The following is a 6777-nucleotide window of genomic DNA, read 5'->3' as shown; positions in this document are numbered from 1 at the left end:
TGCAACAAAGTACTATAAACTGGGTGGCTTAACCAACAGAAATTTATTGTCTCACAGTTCTGAGGTTGGAAGTTTGAGATCAAGGTGTTGGCAGGGTTAGCTCCTTTGAAGGGCTGTGAAGGAGAATCTGTTCAGGCCTCTTTCCCAGCTTCTGGTGGTTGCTGGTGATACTTGGTGCTCCCTGTCTTGTAGGGACATCACCCTGATCTCTGCCTTCCTCTTCACGTGGCTTTCTCCCTGTGTCTCTTCACGTGATCTTCCCTCCATGTGTGTCTGTCTCTGCATCCAAATTTCCCCTTTTTACAGGGACACCAGTTGTATTGGATTAAGACCTGATAGAGTTTGGACGTGTTGTCCCCACCAAAACTCATGCGGAAATTTGATCTCCAATGTGGCAGTGTTGGAAACTGATTGAGTCATGGGGGTGGATCCCTCATGAACGGATTAATGCTCTCCCTGGGGGAGGAGGGGTGGTGAGTGAGTTCTCACTCAATTAGTTCCCAGGAGAGCTGATTGTTTAAAGGATCCTGGCATCTCCCCTCTCTCTCTCTCTTGCTTCCTCTCACCATGTGATCTGCTTGTACTTATCAGCTGCCTGCCACTTTCCACCATGAGTAGAAGCAGCCTGAGGCCTGCACCAGAAGCAGCTGTCCCAGAATCGTAAGGAAATAAACTTCTGTTCTTTATAAATTACCCAGTCTCAGGTATTCTGTTATAGCAACACAAAACGGACTAATACAAGACCCATCCTTACGAACACATTTTAAAACCCCTGTAAAGACCTTATATCCGAATCAGGTCACATTTTGGGGTACTGGAGGTTAGGACTTCAAGATATCTATTTTGTGGACACAAGTTAACCCATAATAATACCACTGAGGTTTATTTTACTGATACAAAGCCCAAAGCCTATAACATCTTTTTTTTTTCCCCCTAGTCCTTCGCATTCATTCTGCTCTCAAAGAGAAGATTTCCTGGATTGCTTTGGCCTGCAGGATAAACTGGGAGAGAATAAGATTGCGATTTACAGGGCTCCCGCCATGGGTTCGCATCCTATATAGGGATGACTGGTGTGCTCACAGTGCTCACTGGCTGAGCGCGGTGCGGCTGGTCTCAAGAAAGGACAAAAAAAAAAAAGATTGCGATTTACATTAGGCAAGAAGCTGAGATGGTGTGAGGTAACTAAAAACTCAACACAAGTTTCCAGGAAATTTATACTGAATCCATTCCTTCTTGACTCACAAGAAAAAATGTAACCTCTAAAAATGTTTTATACACCATATGGAAAAAGAGACCACACCCTGGATTTTGACCAGCTTAGTAAGAACCCAAATCCATCAGGTCGTTGGGCAGATTATTTAACATTTCTGTGTCTGAGTGCCCTCATCTTTAAAACGGAGATATTAATATTAATGTCTATTTCATAAGATTGTTTTGAGCATTAAATGGTATATTCCATGGAAAAGGTTTAGGACAATGCCTATCACATAATAAGCACTTAAAAGTTTTATTTAGTGTTATTGTTGTTCCTTTTCTCTACTCTTATTATTTTTGTTGCCTGAAGCAAGACCTGGGTTTCAGGTTTAGGACAATGCCTATCACATAATAAGCACTTAAAAGTTTTATTTAGTGTTATTATTGTTGTTCCTTTTCTCTACTCTTATTATTTTTGTTGCCTGAAGCAAGACCTGGGTTTCATTATTAAGGAGCTGTCATTTTATGGAGTACAACTTGAATATGGATGTAAGATTCTATTCTAAGTTCTCCTTTCTTTCCTCAGTCTTTATTTTTCTTTTCTCTTTATTCTCTCTGTATTTAAAATGTCAGTCTTATCCATTTCCACCACTTACATTGTCACCTCTCTATGTATTACTCCTAAATACTTATCTTTTAGCTCTACTCTTATGACACATACCATATCCTAATTTGGACCAGAATTATTTACAAATATGTGCATCTCTCATTACTTGGAATCAAAATAAATAATCTTTGTATCACCACCACTGCCTAACAAAGTGCCTAACACCTAGTAGGTATACAATAAATATTTGGAGATGAATGTATGAAATAATGTCTCAGAATTTAAAGTCAATCTAGATGATTCAGGACACAAAGGGTCATCCTGACTTAAAAGAAGAAATGATTATTTTTGTCATCCTTTCTTCCTTCTTTTGAAAAAGCAGCTGATCCTTATCTTGCCTCAATTCCATGAGAATTTGGAGGCATATCCAATCAAGGCATCTGGCTACCATCTTGGCCACAGGCATGGGCTCATGCCCAAGATGAATTATTCATGGGTACCCTTATTTCTGGCAAAGTGACCTTCCAAGACACTAGCATATTTTGGATATTAACCCCTTATCGGACATATTGTTTACAAATATTTTTTCCCATTCTGTAAGTTGCCTTTTCGTTTTGTTGATTGTTTGCTGTGCAGAAACTTTTTTGTTTGACATAGTCCCATTTGTTTATTTTTGCTTTTGTTGCCTGTGCTTTTGGTGTCAAATACAAAAAAATCATTGCTGAGTCCAGTGTCAAGGAGCTTTTATCCTATGTTTTATTTTAGCAGTTTTACAGTTTCATGTTTTACATTTAAGTCTAATTCATTTTGAATTGACTTTTTTTTGTGTTTGCTGTAAAAATGAATGGGTCTAATTTTATTCCTTTGTATGTGGATATTCAGTTTTCCCAGAACCATTTATTGAAGAGTCTATCTTTTCTCCCGTTGTAATTTTCATTTCTAAACAAAAAAGAAAAAGTCTATAGGTAAATACTTTCTGAACCGCTGAGTGTTACGAAAACAGAAGTCAGCCGTCCCAAGTGTCTATGACATGAGATTATGTCAGACATGAGATTATCACCTGCTTTCTTTTTCCATGAATTCTATGTCAACGAACTTTTGCTCAGCAGGAATATAATGCAATTTTCATTCTTTACCACAGTGAGTAACAGAATTATCCTTAGTTTCTGCTTAAACACAGTAAAAATTTGGAGTCATCCCTAAGTTCAAACACCAGCTGTATTCCAGGCATGCCAATTTATCTCTCTCAGCTTCAGTTTCTTTTATCTGTAAAACAGGGATAATAGTACCTAACTACCTTATTGTATTGTGAGGATTAAAGGAAATAAAGGGTGTGCAAAGTGTTTAGCATGGTGTCTAGCACATGGCAGGTACTCAGTACTTATTTTTTATTATTGTTTGTGTAATTACTGCTACCATGATTCACACGTGTTAGCTTTTCATAGAAGGACTATATCTTGTGCATCTTATACCTAATGTCCAATGTGGTATAATCCCCATACATAGCTCAAGCATGTTTGCAGAATTGAGCTAAGATCCTCCCTTTGAGGTGGTAGGTGATAAAAACAAAGGTGTGGAAGAAAATAATTTAGTCTGTAATTATTCAGCCAGATGCTTCAAATTAAGAATAAAAAATGTAAAGGCCAAAGAATATCTCCTACACAGGGACATGGATCTAATCCTTTTTGTTGAGGCATTGGCAAAAACATTGTAGGGAGATAAGGACGAACATACAGTCAAAAGGCAATCTTTACTTTTGCTTTGTTAAAGTTAGATTTCTCATCTAAAACTGCTTTCATATATGCAACACTGTAAGACCTTTTTAATAATTTCTGTTAAGGGAAAACTGGATAGGCATTGTGCTATCATGAATTTATCCATAACAGTGTATAACATTGTTTGATTTATGGAATGACAGTATAAATGGAATAATTAGCTATGTTTCAGTGAGACCCTCTTTCGTGTGGACCATGTGGATATATTATATCAGAAGGTCAGTGGCATTACTACTGCTATTAGGAAACTTTCAATTTAAAAAATATATATGTATATTAGAAAAATGAGTTTCAACAATGACATAAAATATAAATATAAAAAACTGTATTTATTACAGGAATTATAACACATTTTTGTACCAATTATTATTGTAATTTAGGCTGAATAATGCCAGTTATTTTTCTACTCTGCTGAAGTCCCCTTTTTTGAGCCTACACTGAACCTGTAATACTTATGGAAAGAGTTACCATAGCAACCTGTATTGATGTCACAAGCTCAGGCTTCTGACTTCATTGCATAATGCAGTAGCAACTGGATTTGCAGCAGAAACACCCTGCTAAAGAACAAGTATCTTGGTTCACAGCAAAGAGGACAAAGAAAAACAGCAAGTTATAGGGAGTTGAATCCTGGATTGTGAGTCAGATTGCCTAAGTTCTTATTTTAACCCTGCCTCTCACTTGTTGCCTTGTTTTGAGTAATTGTGTTTACATATGTGCACTGAGGTTTGAAGCAAGAAATCTCCTATCTCTGGGATGGATATAGCAGAGAAAAAGCTCAGATATCTAATGTTTTGCATTTGGTGGACAGCTCAATAAAGCTAAAACACCCTAAGAATAACTTGGAAAAAAAGGAATTAGTAATGCCTGTGGTAGGTTTTTAGCTAGCACAAAACTATAGAGAGGACATTTGGAAATGAAAAGCATCTGGATAGGTTCTTTTTATTTTTATATTTTGAATAGTAATGGGTAAAGGACAAGATTGATATCCTAATCTTAATTTTAGTAAGAATATAGAGAACTCTTATGTATTAGTATATCTATGTAGCTATATCTGTTTAAAGATATTTTTATGTATTCAGAGTGGAGAAGTAAAAGATTAATCTGTGTCTATTAATGGAAATGAGGGTTCTCATGTTTATACTCTGAATATAAAATTATAAATATTTTAAAATTTTACCATGCAAATGTTGATACTCATTAGAAAAGAACTGAAAAAGTGAAATGGTTTTGCTAATTTAAGATGCAATTTTATAAATCCTAATGGTGTTCATTTATAGAAAGACCTAACCTGTCTATTATTCTCATTGGCCCAGCTTTTTATTACACTCTAAATTTCAGAATTGAGGTATGAATATTATGAGATTTGAAAAGCATTTAAACTAATCAAATTCCTTACCAGAAACTAAGATGAAAACATAATATAGCTTTATATTTTTATTGTGTCTACAGCAATAATGTTGAACATTTTGATAAAGAGAACTAGGACCCTTTCTTCCCCTTCTATCCATATGCTTCAGTCATTCCAGATTATCAACAAATATTTAACATACTGTAAACCTTCATTAGCTCAATTCTGTGTTGAAGAGCCCCCATAAAGACATAATTTTTCAAGTCTTAAGAAATATTTTAGTTACTGTTGAAAAATGTAAAGCAAGGTAGAAGTTGTGGGCATGTTTTTGAGTAAGCACTTAAATGCAAGTGAGGTCCACATTATAATGTAGCACTAGCATTTGCATGAGTCCCTAAATCTTGCAAAATCTTTCAAAAGCCAGAATTTAGTGTACAGTGTTTTATAGAATATATAAGAATACAAATTAATTCTTTCATTGCAGGCATCATACCTATCAAATTATCTAATGTGATATTTCTTTTAAACTGGCAAAAAACTTCTTTGTGTGTTTGCATGAATTTAATTCAACAGATTTTTATTGACTATTGATATGCAAGGGTCCTAAATATACATAGTAAAATTTTCCAAAAGAGTAGGCCGGTCCTCTTTTTTTTTTTTTTTCATCTTAAGCACAGAGAATAATATTGGTTACATGTTAAACTCTACTTGGTCAGGTCCTAAATATACATAGTAAAATTTTCCAAAAGAGTAGGCCGGTCCTCTTTTTTTTTTTCATCTTAAGCACAGAGAATAATATTGGTTACATGTTAAACTCTACTTGGTCCTTGCACTAAATCCCATTTTCTAAGTGCAACCTCTCTAAATAGAATACTAAACACCCACTGCAAAATCGTGAAGGTTAAAGAATCCTACCTATAGAAAGAGCTTCAGTTTCTCAATCTGAGGCCTGATAGATTTCAGTAACTTTCCCAAAGTTAATTGGTGGAAGGATTCATACCTCAACCAAGTACTTGTTCTGTCACATCAGACTTTCTTGGTCCTGCTTGATAGCTTTGACCCCAAATCACCTCCCTGCCCAATCTCAACAGTTATGTGCTATCCATCTCTCAAGATCTGTTCTTTTGGCAAAGTTTGTGACTGTAAACTAAACCTGGCTATTGATAGCTCTTCAATTAAATTCACTCGACATGTGGAAATGTCTATGTGTACAGATCTTTGCAGTATACAATAGCAGTATAAAAATATTTATAAAACTTTGGCGGGGTGATGTTACTTTACAAAGAAAAACCAGAAAACAAAATCAAGTGCATGGCAGTGCCATCAAAACCCAATGCAAAACACTTGAGGAAATTCCAGACAAGGGAATAATCAGAGGTAATGAGACCATGGACTTCCCCAAAGAACATTTTTAGTGGAGCTGGTACTTAAACTGGTATTTATCCTTCTGTCTTGTCTCTCTTTCTCTTTCTTGCTCCCCCGCTCACTCCCCCTCTCTTTTTTCATCACTCAAGTAATCCACGTGTATTGTTGAAACATTAGGTAGAATAGTTGTACAAAAGTAAAATAATCTCATGATCAAGAGATTATCTGTTATCTTCTGCATATATTTTCTTAAAACCTTTTAAGTTTATATGTAGTCTCAAACATTATTTTTTAAAAATGAAAGCCTATTTTGCATATTGCTTTGTGACTTATTCTTATATAACAATATTGACTATCTTTTTATTTATAATTAGAGATTTATCGGAATTTAAGTTACATAAAATTCTATTCAAATTCTCTATTTCTTCTTAATCAGTTTTGTTTGGTAAATTATATGTTTTCTAGAAATTTATTTTATTTGTTTTTAA

The sequence above is a fragment of the Galeopterus variegatus genome, unplaced genomic scaffold (genome assembly GCF_000696425.1).
Source record: "Galeopterus variegatus unplaced genomic scaffold, G_variegatus-3.0.2 Scaffold633, whole genome shotgun sequence".
NCBI lineage: Eukaryota > Metazoa > Chordata > Mammalia > Dermoptera > Cynocephalidae > Galeopterus > Galeopterus variegatus.
Note: the sequence above shows the minus strand (reverse complement) of the source record.